This window comes from Leopardus geoffroyi, chromosome A1 (genome assembly GCF_018350155.1).
Source record: "Leopardus geoffroyi isolate Oge1 chromosome A1, O.geoffroyi_Oge1_pat1.0, whole genome shotgun sequence".
Taxonomy (NCBI): Eukaryota; Metazoa; Chordata; class Mammalia; order Carnivora; family Felidae; genus Leopardus; species Leopardus geoffroyi.
The window spans coordinates 31,285,251-31,301,681 of record NC_059326.1 but is presented as its reverse complement, the minus strand read 5'-3'; positions in this window follow the sequence as shown (position 1 = coordinate 31,301,681).

Genomic DNA, 16,431 nt, shown 5'->3' with positions numbered 1-16,431 from the left:
CCCAAGAAAATGGGAGGAAAAGAAAAACAGAGCTCACTGGAGAATTGGCCAAAGGAATTTCACCTGTTTCTCTGTTACTCTTGCTTGATTTCTTTTCCTGTATATCCCAAAAGGCTGGGACATAGAGATTAATTGTCTCAAAGGTATCAAAAGCTAAGCTGACATTTATTCATGATGTACCAGTCATCTTGGTAACATTTTGAATGCTATCTTTTTTTTTTTTAACGTTTATTTATTTTTGAGACAGAGAGAGACAGAGCATGAACAGGGGAGGGGCAGAGAGAGAGGGAGACACAGAATCTGAAAGGGGCTCCAAGCTCTGAGCTGTCAGCACAGCGCCCGATGCGGGGCTCGAACTCACGGACCATGAGATCATGACCTGAGCTGAAGTCGGACGCTTAACCGACCCAGCCACCCAGACGCCCCTTGAATGCTATCTTTTAAAGCACTTTTTTGTAGCTTATTGTATGTTTTCTTATTTTTCCTAAATGTATTTCTTTCACGAAGAACTTTTCCCATATATATGTCTATAAACAACCTTGTTACACTAAATCTCATGTTGGCAATCTTGCTGCTACTTTTGTTAGCTCCTCCCTGTCCCAATGCCCTGTGGAGTTCCCAGATCCTATAGTCAAACTTAGGTCAGTTTGTGCTCTAAAAATCTCTCTTTTCGTGTTTAGTTTTTTGATTTAGTCAGTTTTCAAAATAATTCATTTAGAAATATCCTGAAAATTTAATGTTTTAATGTATTGCTTTAGAAAATGAAAGATATAAAAAGTAGCCATAATGCATTTTAGCTACTAATTGTGATGACAAATTGATTCATGGTAACAAAAGGTCTCTATTGATTTGTTGAAGTCAGACTGAGACATAGGCATGGGATGGTCTGGGGGTGATGAAGAGTTCCTTAGAGTCAATTTGATATAGGTATTTCAGGCATTAGAGTCCCTGGGCCCTGCCAGAAGATGAGTCCATTCTAAAGACATTTGAATTTGGGCTGTTAAAATCAAATTTATCCCAGCATAGACAAATAGTTGATCATGTTTTCTTTTTATTCACTCTAAAAATTCTTGCCTATTTTAGCTTTTACTTATATGTATGTAAAAAGGAGAACTACAAATAATAATCATGTGTTATAGCATATAGAGTTGGATTAAAATGAATGACCTCTAGGGATTTATTCTCTCTATTCATTATTTTAAGGTACATCTTAAGGTATAAAATATATATTTTGCCCTCTATTCATGATTTTAAGGTATATTTTAAGGGTCCAACTAGGAAAACAAAAGTCACTTTATTTATAACATAGGAAATTTAATTCAAGAATTAGCTTCACAGGTGAAAGAGTATCTAAGAGCCAAATGGGACAAGAGTAACAATGGCAGGAAACCACTACCATCTTAGGTTCAAGGGCATTAAAAAGAGGGGGCCTCGTGTCCAAAGTCACACAAAGTAAGCTAATAGCATGAAAAGTATACAGAGGGAACTACACCCAAGAAGAGACACAGGGACAGAGTCTATTGGAGAAACCATCTAGGCAGAGAAGAAGGATTTCCCTAATTTCTTTTCCTCTCCCACATATTCCCACCATTGGTTCCTATTGACTGAACTAAGCCAAAGGCAATATGACACAATAGTAGAGGAGAGTATCAGTCCTCCTGTGACGTGGTCAGAATGTGGAAGAGTGTCTGAGGAGATAAATAAATAGACTCATAAATAAAATACTTATTTTTCTAAGCAATGAAGACAACAGATAAAAAAAATCTCTGAAGCACAAAGATGAAAACTCAGCTGACATTATCATTATTATTATATTATTCTTGAACCAATTATTGTGGGCTTATATACCTCATTTCCCTATTTATTCTGCACCTACCTATTATCTACAAATGTTTTTTCCAGTCATTTAATGGGCAACGCTTTGGAATGCTACCACAGTCTTCGGCTAGTTACACTTACGCTCATTCAGTTCTTCCTGGGAAGCAAGAAACCCAATATTCTCTTTTTTTGGTGATTTAATGACAGACAAATAACTATACTCATTTCTGAAAACATTTGGATATATCTTATGCCATCTATAAAGAGAAATTTCTAGTTTTCAAACACAATCTTAATCTTCTAAATTTGGACTATGCAATGCCTTTAAAACAATGCCTCCAGCTTTATGTTTCATACTGTAATGTATCTCTAATTTATTGTATTGACCCACTTTCCTTTCTTTCTGTTCTTTCTTCTTGATGCTTCAAAACTCTTCATTTTATCATTTCCTTTCTTTGGGAAGAACATCTTTTAGCTTTTTTTTTTGTATAGAGTATATCTAGTAACAATTTCTTTTGGTTTTCTTTCTTCTGGAAATGTCTTTATTTTTCATAATGCTGAAGGACTGTTTCCCAAATATAAAATAAACTGTCCACAGTTCTTTCAGCACTTGAAAATTATTGTGGCACATCTTCATTGTCTCCTTGGTTATTGGTTTTCTTTTCTGTTTGGGTTTCTTTTTGTTTTATTTACTTTCTTAATTCCAGCATAACTAATGTACAGTGTTATATCAGTTTCAGGTGTACAATATAGTGATTCAACAATTCTATATGTTCTGAGATCATCTAGATAAATGACACTTGATCCCTTTTACCTGTTTCACCCATGCCCCCACCCATCTGCCCTGTGGTAACCAACAGTTCTCTATATTTAAGAGTGTGCTTTTTTTTTTGTTTCTGTTTATTAGTGAAATAATATGCTATTTGGCTTTCTGACTTATTTCACTTAGTATTACACTCTCGAGATCCATCCATGTTGTTGCAAATGGTAAGATTCCATTATTTTGTATGCCAAATATTCCAAGATGTATGTGTTACATATATTCACCTCTTCTTTATCCATTCATCTGCTGATAGACAACTGAATTTCTTCTATATTTATTATGCTGGTTATTGTAAATAATGCTACAATAAACATGGGGGTGCATATATATTTTCCAATTAGTGTTCTTGTATTCTTTGAGTAAATGCCTAGTAGTGAAATTACTGGATGATATAGTAATTGTATTTTTAATTTTTTCAGGAACCTCTATGTTGTTTTCCACAGTGGCTGCACCAGTTTGCATTCCCAAAAAAATAGTACATGCAGGTTCCTTTTTCTCCACATGCTCTTTAACACTTATTTCTTGTGTTTTTTTTTTTTTTTATTTTAGCCATTCTGACATGTGTGAGGTGATACAGCATTGTGGTTTTGATTTGCATTTCCCTGATGATGAGAGATGTTGATCACCTCTTCATGCATCTGTCTTCTTTATAGAAATGTCTCTTCATGTCTTCTGCCCATTTTAATTGGATTATTTGTGTGTGTGTGGGGGGTGGTGTTGAATAGTGTAAGTTGTTCATATATTTTCAGTACTAACTGCTTATTGGATATATGACCTGCAAGTATCTCCCATTCAGTAGGTTGTAGGTTGTCTTTTGGTTTTTCTGATTGGTTTCCTTTGCTGTGCAGAAGAATTCCATTCGAATATAGTCCTAATAGTTTTTATTTGCTTTTGTTACCCTTGCCTCAGGAGACATAGTTAGAAACTGTTGCTATGGCCTATGTCAGAGAAATTACTCCTGGTGCTCTCTTATAGGGTTTTTATGGGTTTGGGTCTCACATTTAGATCTTTAACCAATGTTGAGTTTATTTTTGTGTATGGTCTAAGAAAGTTGTCCATTTTCATTAATTTGCATGTAGCTACCCAGTTTTCTCAAAACCCTTTGTTGAAGAGAGTGTCTTTTTCCTATTGTATATTTTTGCCTACTTTGTCATAGATTAATTGACCATATAATCGTAGGTTTATTTCTGGTCTCAATATTCTGTTCTATTGATCTATGTGTCTACTTTTATGCCAGTTTCATACTGTTTTGATTACTACAGCTTTGTAACCTATTGCTACAGCTTTGTAACTTTGAAATCTGAAAATGTGAGACCTCCTATTTTGTTCTGTTTCATGGTCTTTGTGATTCCATACAAATTTTAGGATTATTTGCTCTAGTTCTGGGGAAAGAAAAATGCTGTTGGTATTTTGATAGGGATTGCATTAAATCTGTATATTACTTTGGGTAGTATAGACATTTTAATATTCTCCCAATCCATGAGCATGCAATGTCTTTCCACTTGTTTGTGTTGTCTTTAAATTGTTTCATCAGTGTTTTGTAATTTTCAGAGTCAAGTCTTTGACCTCCTTGGTTAAGTTTATCCCTAGTTATTGTATTATTTTTGGTGCAATTGTAAATGAGATTGTTTATTTGATCTCTGTTATTTCATGATTATTGTATAGAAATGCAACAAATTTCTGCATATTGATTTTTATATCCTGCAAACTATGGTATTCATCTATCAGTTCTAATAGTTTTTTGGTAGAGATTCTTTGTATAGGATCATCTACAAATAGTTTTATTTCTCCTGTACCCATTTGGATGACTTCTTTTTCTTATACGATTGCTGTGACTAGGACTTCCAGTACTATGGTGAGTAAAAGTGGTGAGGATGAACATCCCTGTCTTCTTCCTGATCTTAGGGGGAAAGCTGTCAGTTTTCACCACTGAATGTGATGTTAGCTGTGGGTTTTTCATATATGGCCTTTATTACGTTGAAGTATGTTCCTTCTAAACTTACTTTGTTGAGGGATTTTGTCATGAATGGATGTTGTACTTTGTTACATGCTTCTGTATCTATTGAAAGGATCATTTGGTTTTTATCCTTCCTTTTGTTGTGAAGTATCACATTGATTAATTTGCAAATATTGAACCACCCTTGCATCCAGGGAATAAATATCATTTGATCATGGTGAGTTCTTTCTTTAATGTATTATCGGATTTGGTTTGCTAATGTTTTGTTGAAGACTCGTGCCTCTATGTTCATCAGAGATACTGGCCTACAGTCCTCTTTTTTTTTTTTTTTTTTGTATTTATCTGGTCCTGACATCAGGGTAATGCTGGTCTCTTAGAATGAATTTGGAAGTTTGTTTTTTTTTTTGGAATAGTTTGATAATAATAGATATTAACTCATCTTTAAATATAGTAGAATTTGCCTGTGAAGCTATCTGGTCCTGGACTCTTCTTTGTTGGGACTTTTTTGGTTACTGATTCAATTTTATTGTTGGTGATCAGTCTGTACTAGTTTTCTATTTTTCCTGATTCGGTTTTGGGAGGTTATATATTTCTAGGAATTTCTCCATTTACTCTAGCTTTTCTAATTTATTGACGTATAATTTTTCATAATATTCTCTTATAATTGTTTGTATTTCTGTTGTGTCAGTCTTATTTCTCCTCTTTTTTTAAATTTTTATTTTAAAGAGAGAGAGCACAGGTTGGGGAGAGGGGCGGAGGGGAGGAGAGAGAGTCTAAAGCAGGCTCCATGGTCATCATGGAGCTCAATGTGGGGCTCAATCCCACGACTCTGGGATCATGACCTGATCCAAAATAAAGAGTTGAGCTTGCAACTGATAGAGGCATCCAGGTACCCCTATTTCTCCTCTTCCATTTCTGATTTTTTTTTTTGAGTTTTTTCTCTCTCTCTCTGTCACTCTCTCTCTCTCTCTCTCTCTGAATCTCTCTCTTTGAATCTGACAAAAGGTTTATCAATACAGTTGATCTTTTCAAAGAACCAGCTCCTGGTTTCATTGATCTGTGCTATTGTTTTCTTTTTTTTTTTTTTTTTTTTCTTTAAGTTTCTATTTCATTTATTTCTGTCCTAATCTTGATTATTTCTTTCCCTCTGCCTGTTTGGGGTTTTGTTTGTTCTTTCTTTCCCCTTTTAGGTTTAAGGTTAGGTTGTTTATTTGATATGTTTCTTGCTGTCTGAGGCATGTATTGCTATAAACTTCCCTCTTAGAACAGTTTTTGCTGTATCCCCAATTTTGGACTGTTCTGTTTTCATTTTCATTTGTCTCCATATATTTTTTATTTCCTCTTTGGAAATCCTTTTTGGATTGACCCATTGTTTAGTAGCATGTTATTTAACCTCCATATGTTGGTGTTCTTTCCATATTTTTTTCTTGTGCTTGATGTACAAGCATAATTTTGTACATATTTTTTTCTTGTGCTTGAAATATAGCTTCATAGTGCTGTGGTTAGAAAAGCAGCATGATGTTATTTCTGTCCTTTTTACTATGTCAAGACTTCTTTTGTGGCCTTATAATTGTTTGGATTTCTGTGGTGTCAGTCTTATTTCTCCTTTTTTTTTTTTTTAATTTTTATTTTAAAGAGAGAGCACAGGTTGGGGAGAGGGGCAGAGGGAGGGGGAGAGAGAGAAAATCTAAAGCAGGCTCCGTGGTCATCATGGAGCCCAATGTGGGGATCTCTTCTAGAGAATCTTCCATGTGCCTTTGAAAATAATGTGTATTCTGTTGTTTAGGATGGAATGTTCTGAATCAATCTGTTAGACCCCGTTTCTTACTATTATACTATTACTATAGAATATTATCTTTATGTTTGTCATTAACTGCATTATATATTTGGTTCTTTCATGTTGAGTGCATAAATATTTACAATTGTTATATCTTCTGGCTAGATTGTCCCCTATGTGATTATGCGGTATCCTTCTTTGTTTCTTGTTACATTCTCTGTTTAAAAAATCTATTTTGTTCAACAGAAGTATTGCTACCCTGTCTTTCTTTTCACTTCCTTTTACATGATAAATGTTTCTCCATCCCCTCAAGTTAAGTCTGCAGTGTCTTCGGTTTGAAATGAGTCTCTTGTAGGCAGCATATAAATGGATCTTGCATTTTTATCCACTCCATCACCCTATTTCTTCTGAGTGGAGCATTTAGTCCATTTACATTCAAAGTAATTATTTATGGGTATGTACTTATTGCCATTTTGCTACTTGTTTTACAGTAGGTTTTGTAGTTCTTCTGTGTTCCTTCTCTTGCTCTCTTATATTTTGCTAGCTTTCTTTAGTGATATACTTAGATTCCTTTCTGTTTTTTTTTTTTTTTTTTTTTTTTTTGCATATCTGTTACTGGTTTTCAATTTGTGTTTACCATTAATTAGGTTTGTATGTAACATCTTTTGCATACCAAAACCCATGTTAAGTTGATGGTTGCTTAAGTTTTAACCCATTCTAAAAGCAATATGTTATTGGGGTGCCTGGGTGGCTCAGATGGTTACGGGTCTGACTCTTGGTTTTGGCTCAGGTCATTATCTCATGGCTAGTGAGTTCGAGCCCCTCATTGGGCTCCATGCTGACAGTGCAGGGCCTGCCTGGGATTCTGTCTCTCTCCCCCTCTCTCTGCCCCTCCTCTGCTTTCTGTCTGTCAAGTAGACTTAAAGTTGTAAAGCAATATGTTGTTACCCCCCCCCTTACATTTTAGGTATATGTTGTCATACTTTGCATCCTTTTATTTTGTGAATCCCTTGACTGATTTTTATAGATATACTCTATTTTATCATTTTCATGCTTCCTACTTTTCTTACTCCTGCTTATGATCTTTCCATTCCACTCATAGAATCTCCTTTATCATTTCTCATAAGGCAAGTGCAGTGGTGGTGAATTCCTTTCACTTTTTCTTGTTTGGAAACTCTTTATCTCTTTCCATTCTGAATGATAGCCTTACTGGATAGAGTATTCTTGGCTGCAGATATTATCCTTTTAGCACTTTGAATAGGTATGCCACTCCCTCTGGTCTGCAAAGTTTCTGGTAAAAAATCATCTTGTAGCCTAATAGGGTTTCACTTGTATGTAACTGTTTTCTCTTGCTGCTTTTAAAATTATCTTTATCACTAATTATTCCATTTTAATTACTGTGTTTCTTGGTGTGGACCCCTTTGGTTGATTTTCTTGGGGCCTCTCTGTACCTCCTGTATCTGGATTTCTGTTTCTTTACCCAAACTTGAGAAGTTGTCAGCTATTATTTCTTCAAATTTTCTTCCCCCTTTCTCTCTCTTCTCTTTCTGGGATCCTGTAATAAGAATGTTATTATGCTTGATCGTATCACTGAGTTCCTTCAACCTATTCTCATTTATTATTATTATTTTTTCTCTCTCCTGTTCAGCTTGATTTTCCACTACTCTGTCTTACAGATCACTGATCCATTCTTTTTCCTCTAGTCTAATATTGGTTCCCTCTAGTGTATATTTGATTATAGGTATTGAGTTCTTTATTTCTGATTGATGGTTTAATTATTTTCTGTTTCTTTGTTGAGGGTCTCACTGCGATCCTCTACTTTTTCCCCAAGTCCTCTGATTATCTTTATGACCATCACTTTTAAATTCTCTATCAGGTATATCATGTATCTCCGTTTCATTTAGGTCTCTTTCCATGATTTCGTCCTGTTCTTTGATTTGGAGAATATTCCTCTATATCATCATTTTGTTTAACTCTGTGGGTATTTTTTCTTTTCTTTTATTCATTTATTTCGAGTGAGAGATGGAGAGAGGGAATGAACAGAGGAGGGTCAGAGAGAGGAGAGAGAGAGAATCCCAAGCAGGCTCCATGCTGTCAGTTCAGAGCCCAACACGGGTCTCCGTTCCAGGAACTGTGAGATTGTGACCTGAGCCAAAATCAACAGTTGGTTACTTAACCAACTGAGCCACCCAGGTGCCTGTGGCTCAGCCTTGTGGCTGAGTTGCATTTTCCTTTCAGTTCAGTTGTCTGCAATGGCTTTCATTGCCTATTGTGGGCAGGGTTTGGTCCCTGTTTTGTTAATGAGATAGTCTGGGTCCATGTTGGACCTGAGTTGGGTCAGACCAGGCTTTTGCCAGAGCTGCAGTTGCAGTGAACTGCAGGGCACTCTGCCTGTGTTGTCCCCTGAGATGCTTTTGTGGGTGGGTGGAAACTGCAATTAGACCAGATGTCTGCCCCCAGCCTGCCCACAGTCAAATTGATACGGGTAATTATCTTCTCCTCTCCCTGGATCAGGATTCACTGTGGCATAGTAAGGACTCTGTTGGGGCTACTTGCACAATGCCATGCTTATAGCACTATTTTGGGTGGGCTCCGGCAAAGGGCAGATTGAACAGGGCAGGTCCACGGAGAGCACAGGGGAAAGGTACCTGGTGTTAGCAAGCTAGGTTGAGAGTGTTGATGTATCTATGCTGGGGGATAGGGAAATGGCACATGTCAGCTCTTTTGTTCTTTGAGTAGTCTTCTAAATATCCCTGCTCCTCTGGTACACATTGTGATATGAGTAAATAAATCTTCTTCCTGTATGCTCCAGGTGTTTCTCAATTGCTGCTTCTATGCTGTGTCTCAGTGAAGTTGTTTTCTGTCTATTTAAGGGTGGGCACTCAGTTTGCCAGAGCTGAGCCTTCTGATTTTAAAGTTCAAGGTCTTAAGCCTCACTGATTATAAAAACTTGCAAAGTTAACCTCTGTGGTTTTCAAAGCCAAAAGTTATGGGGATTCATCTTCCCAGAATGGTCTCCTGTGCCTGGGGTGTCTGGTGTGCCTAGTATGTGTCTGTTTCTCTCCCTTCTCTGTGCTTGTGTTGGCTCTTCTTCCTGTGACGGTCTTCTGGGGAAGTTTGGTTTCCAACTGTGTCTCTTCCCTTTCTACATTCTTTGAGGTGGCCTCTTCTCTATGCTTAGCTATGGGGAGTCTGTTTTGCAGGGGTTTGGGTCATTTTCTGTGTTATTGACACTGATGTGGGTGTTATCTAGGTGTATCTGCAGAATGAGATAAGCTTAAGCTGGTCCTATTATATATATATATATATATATATATATATAATATTAGAATATTATATATATATATATATATATATATATATATATATATATATATATATATATAATATTAGAATATTCTGTTCTCTTCCCCAGAAGTCCAGTCTCTTTGGTTTTTGATGAGAAATTTGCTCTTATTTTAGTACAAATTCCCTATAAGTAATGTATTACTTTCCTTTGGTTTATTTAAATATTTTATTGTTGTGTTTAGTTTTCCCAAGATTAATTATGATGTGTTTTTGTGTGGATTTCTTTGACTTTATCCTGTTGGGGTTTGCTCAGTTTATTGAAAATATGGGTCTATGCCTTTCAACAAATCTGGGAAGTTTCAGCCATAATTCCTTTGAATCCTTCTTCAGTCCCACACTTTGTCCTCTCTTCCTCATCTTCCAGTGATACTCAGGTTGCATCTTTTGATATGGTTCCACTGATCCCTGAGGCTCTGTTTTGTGTGTGTGTGTGTGTGTGTCTATAATTCTATTTGCTATCATCTCCATTCTAATAATGAGCTAGTGGCTTGTAAGGCACCATCACGTGGTGTCCTAATGTCCCCTTACTATGCAGTGCCACTGAGTAAGTGGGGTGAAGGGAGCCTGAAGTGTAATGCAAAAAGTGAGCTCTTTCCCTGCCCTATTATTGTTAGTATGGAATATGGAGAAATGATCCTCTTTGCTGGTTCTATGGGAATAGCCTTATGTTGATGGTGGCACTCTCACTGGGTCCTAGCAAGAAATGAGTTTGCCTTATCCACCTTCAGTTCTTTGGTCAGGGAATGAAAACCATGGACTTGGGTTGTTTTCGTTTGTTGGGTGAAATTTTATAAGAACCATGCTGCTATACTGTTGCTACAGTACTGGGATCCCTGAACAGTTTCCTTTCCTATTACTACATTTCCAAGTTCTTCTTTGGTCATCTCTTGTCATTAAAAAAGTTTATAAAGTTTATAGTTGTATTTGGAGGAGAGAAGCAGGTAGAGACAATTATGTACCATATTCTACAGCAGATTATAAATCCTTTGTTTCTAATTGAAACCAGTGATTCTTAAACAATTTTGCCCCTGATGGCAGTTTGCAATGCTTAGAGACATTATTTATTGTCAAAATGGGGGTGAGTGCTATTGGTATCAAGTGAGCAAAATCTAGAGATGCTGCTAAACATCTGATGCACAGGACCATCCCCCACAACAAAGAATTATCCAGTCCAAATGTCAACAGTGACAAGGTTAAGATATCTTGATTGAAATATTCTCCTTTAGCGGGACACCTGAGTGGCTCAGTCAGTTGAGTATGCAGCTCTTGATTTCACTCAGGTCATGATCCCAGAGTCATGGGATTCAGTCACATGTTGGGCTCTGCACTGAGTGTGGAACCTGCTCAAGATTCTCTCTCTCATTTGCCATTCTCCCTCACTTGTGAGCGTTCTCTCTCTCTCTCTCTCTCTCTCTCTCTCTCTCAAAAAAAAAAAAAATGTACCAAAACATTCTCCTTTATTAAGATGAAACAAATTGACTACTTTTCGAATTTGTTTTAGGATTAGACAGTGGTATCACTTCTTTCCTTCTTCATCATAAACACTAGTTCTGATGCATATAAGGAGCCTTTCCAAATATATACTTGAGGCCTTAGAATTTTTAATTTTGAAAAATGTCCTTTTTTAAAAACTTGATAGGCCTATCAGTGAAAAAGAGACTGTCTACATTACACTCAGTCAAGGAAATTTTTAAAAAGCTACTAACCTGTGTCCCTCCCATTACATTTCACACATTTATATGCACAAAAATGATCTGGGACTCTGGGCTTTATTAACATTTATCTTTCCTTTTGTATGCTAAATATAATTTGGCATACTCTTTAACATTTATTAATCTAGTATCACTTGATGTTCTAATTTACTTCCTATGTCAGCATCTGATTTACTACTAATCTTTTCAAGAGTTAAGATCCTTGAAACCTTGCTTCTTTAAATACTGCTACCGATTTGGGAGCTCCCAGAATCAAAGGAGTTGGTATGGCAGCTCATTACTGAACTGTGAGCTCTAGATCTATTGAGTTACTGCCAGAAAATATTTTCAGTCAGTAGTCATAGACTTGATCCTTTCGTCAGTGAGATCTAAAGTAGACTACCTGAATATGGTTAGTGCTTCCTCATGATCTTCTTTCTTGGAACTGAGGAATCCTTGTCAATCTCACGGCAGCTCTGCCCTGTAAAAGTGGTGTGCTGGGGCCAGTAAAGCAGGCAGGTATTGCTCCTGAATAAACAGCTCATCAAAAGTCTGAGAACAGAAGGTTTCAAATGTATCAAAGCAATTGGCACAGTTGTTCACTAGTTAATTAGGAACACAAAGGCACTTTCGTCAAGCTGCCCAGACCAGGGGGCCATCTGCGTGACAGCATTGCCTCTCTGATGATATGTACAAATAGAGCTTAGCTGGAGCTCTCGAGGGAAGTCTCATTGACCTTCTTGCTTTAAAATATATATAAAGCATATGGAAGAGATGAAAAAGTGAATATAATCATAGAATGAGCCCCATTTTTAGTGTTTAGTCTTCTGAAGAATTTTCTAGGGACTTCTGTCCTATTTATGTTAGTTTTGATAATTGCTTTATTTTACTGCTACATATTTTAGTAATATTGTAATTATTCCCAGTCTATGGAGGTCAGGGCACTTCTAATGCAATAATACATAATGTATTAGAATTGTTTTTAAGTTTTCTGCCTTCTCCATTGTGTGTGAGTTTGTGAAAGTAAGAACCATACCGATTTTAATTTTATGTTCCCTCTACCTAGTACAATTCTGGAATGTGGTAAAATAATGTGATGATACTGAAAAGTTTTATTTTTTTTAAATAATGTTTTTTGTTTTACTCTGAATTCCTGGAAACCATATACCCATATTTAGCTTTGTAAACAAGTATATTAGTATCTGAAATTGCTTTATGTAACAATATTTCTGTTCCTTATCACTCCTAAACCTTCATGAGGAGAGAAGGCTATTGAAAGGTCTTCTCTACCATACTGATGTATAAAATATGAATATCACTTCTCTTTGTTAATTCTGTTCTCTTATTATTTAAGTTTCCATCACTATAAACACCATAAAAGTATGCCAGAAAGTTCTTGTCTGAGGCATTGGATTATGATTTTCTTGTTAAGAGGTTGTTTATTGATAACCAATGGGTCTCATTCCTAGGACTCCTTGTGGCTCACCCATGTATTATCAAGAGACAAATAGTACCAATGTACATGCATCATCACCCATTTTTCTAGTAACTTCCTTTCTGCTTTCTTGCCAGAAGTAGATGCTTCTTCCTTGTGTCACCAAAGTTCCTCATACATCAGTTATAGACCTATGTATCTGCATGCCTATTTGCCCAAATATACAGGGAATCTTGAAGGCCAGAGCCATATCTTATTTTTCCCTGTATGCTTCAACTAAGTGCACCAAGCTGGGCACACAAAAGGGCATGACAAAATAACAACCTAAGTGATACTTAGTGAATGCTTGGTGAATGAACGGTTCTAATTCATCAGATAGAGACTAAACATGAGGTGACCAAAATACATATATTTTTAGCTGCTATGTTTTGAAACTAAGTACACTTTTATTCTGTTCCTAGTAAGGACAAATCAGGCTTTCTACAAATAAAGTCTGATATTCAAAGAAACTCTAAATCAGTCTCTTTAATCATGACTATTACTATCTTTTGCCCTTTAATAATCATTTATTCCTTTCTAAATCACTTAGGTACATGGCTCACATCCTTCTTGGTCACAAGCATATTCGAACTATAGACTCCATAGATCTTGAATTCTTTGCCTTAATACTTTAAGGACACAAATAAATTAAAATTTTGCTTTTTAAAAAATTTTTTACTTAAATACCAGTTAACATACAGTGTAATATCACTTTCAGGTGGACAGTATAGTCATTCCACTCTTGCATAAAACACCCCAGTGCTCTTCAGAACGAGTGCACTCCTTAATTCCCATCACCCATTTCACTCCTCCCCCAACCAGCTCCCCTCTGTTAACTATCAGTTTGTTCTTTTCTCAATTCTCTAGGTTTTTCTTTTAAAAGCATTTACTCCTTCATTGCATCTTTTCTTTTTTTCACTTTTTTATTGAAAAGGTCAACCACAATCTTGATATGTAAGAGGGATATATAATACTCACAGGAAGCCATTATACTCATGGTTACAGTTTATTACTGCAGAAAATACAGACCAAAGCCCACATGGGGAAAAAACAGGTGGTCAAATTCCAGGAGGAAACCAGCATCAGCTTTCTGGTGTCTCCCCCCGTGAGTAGAGTGACGTGTGGATGCACTTAATTCTCCCAGCAACAATGTCTGACAACTCTGGCAAGGATTTGCCAACCGGGGAAGCTCAACCAGGTCTGCTGTCCTGGATTTTTATTGGGGGTTGGTCACATAGGTATATAACACCTGTATTACTGACCTCAGCCTTCAGGCTCTCTCCCATTCTTCAACTCCAGTGAAAAAAAACATGCATTCACCATAAATCACATTGTTAGTTAAAATTACTTGATCAAAATGGTACAGCATGGCCCAAAGTTTTCAAGCATACAAAAACAGGCTTTCATCATAAATCCTGCCAGGCCAAAGGCTTCAGGCATACAAAACTGTCCTAGCAGACAGAATATTCCAAGAGCTCAGAAGCTATGTGCTAAGAGTGGGCCAAGGGTCAATCCTAAAGAGAGACTTTTTTTGGAATAAGCAGGTTTTGAGCAACCAAGACATGCTGTATTAAACCTTTCTGTCCAGTCAGACTTCACAGAGTAAAGTACATAAAATGTACTCATTTTAAGGTAAGAGCTCAATAAATTTTTACATATGGTACAGCATGCTTCCAGATGAAGATACAGATCTATGTCTTTAAACTATTTATATTCTTACATTTCAAGGACGTTTCTTTTAGATTTCATTTTGTTCTTTTTTAACTAGTAATCTTAGTTTTTTAGTGGGTGTGAAATTATGATTTACCATCTAGTTGTTTTTTTTAGTCTATAATCTTTCTATTTTCCCCCTATTTGTCCCAGTCATAAAGCTCTTACTTTACATTTACGGCTTCTGTTTACCTACATTGGTTCTCTATGTAACGGTTCTTCATAAATGAGTCAGTAATTGTTCTTCTCTTGTTTTTGGGTGTAGGGCATCCAATTAGAGATTATAGTTCCCATTTGACCAGATGTGGTTATGAGATCAAGGTCCAATTAATGGGAAATTAGAGTGATGTGTGAGATGCCTGGACTATGTCTAATGTAAATGCATACATAAAATAATTTTCCCTGGATTTAGCCCCATTTTTCTTTCTCATTCTAAAATATGAGTTGATTAGTAACCTAGATTTTTCTAGTTAGATGAGGGCAGTGCTCTAGAGAATGGCAAAGCAAGAAGTTTAGAAAGAACCGAAGTCCTGGAGTGAATGTTCCCTAGTGGGGTGTTGAAATTTCCAATGATAATTGTGGATTTGTCAATTTCTTTTTACTGTTATTTTGTATTTTGAGCTTCTGGTGTTTGGTTGGTACACATTTAGCATTGTGCATCATTATGCAAGGATTTTATCTTTTTATCAGTATACAATGTCCATTATTGTGTTTAGTAATTTGCTTTGTAGTCTTCATTTAATATAGCCATTCACTCCTGCTTGTTTGCTTAATGTTTTCATGGTATAGCTTTTTCCATCCTTTTACTTAAATCTACTTTTGTCCTCTAATTTGGAGCAGGTTTCTTGTATGACATACAGTCAAATCATGTTTTTTTTTTTGTTTTTTTTTTGTTTTTTTTTTTTTTTGTTTTTTTGTCCACTCTGCTGATGCTTGTCTTTTGATTGATATATTTAGACCACTTATACTTAAGATAATTATTGTTATGCTAGGACTTAAGTCTGACATTTTATTATTTGTTTGCTGTTTGTTCTATTCTTGTACCTAAATTTATTTTATATTGTCTTCCTATGGGTTACTAGAACATACTTTAGGATTCCATTATGACTTATTTGTGCTTTTTTAGTATATCTCTTTGTGAAGTCATTTATAGTGGTCATTCTTGGTATTATACTAAACAAAAAGGCACAAATTTGGGGTACAGTTTAAATAATATGTGTTAATATCAATAGTAAAACAAAAATATTAGGTAGATGCTAGTGATTATTATAGTTCTTGATTTTTCATCGAGAAATCATTGTAGTTTGACTTAAACCAATTTGCACACTCCTCTGTTCTTATAAAAATAAAACAAAAGAGAGTTTAGGTGCAATTACAAAGCTTCTATTCTACATTAACTTTGGGATAGAGAGGGATTCCTAGTCAAAAATGTGTATTCCACTTTTCTTTTTTAAGCCAAAGAGCTAATGGATCACCAGGGATTCTGCTGCCCTCAGAGTAATGATGTAGTTGACTATTCAATGTTCAGCCAGGGATTGCATTTACCAGCTCCCACCTTTGCATATAGGTGAAGTCATGTGACTTATTCTGGTTGATAGAATGTGAGCTGAAGTTGTATGTTACTGCCAGGGCAAGATGGTTAAATAACTTGAATGCTTTTGGCAAACATTTTTCTTATCCTCTCCTCTTCCTGGCTGCAAGACAGATAACAGAAGGATAAACTTGAAAATCGGAACAGCCTGAATATCTAAGTCACTGCTTGGATGACAGCCACCCAAAAAGCCAGCAGACCAGGAACATTCACACTTGATTCTGAGTGAGTGAGAAATAAGC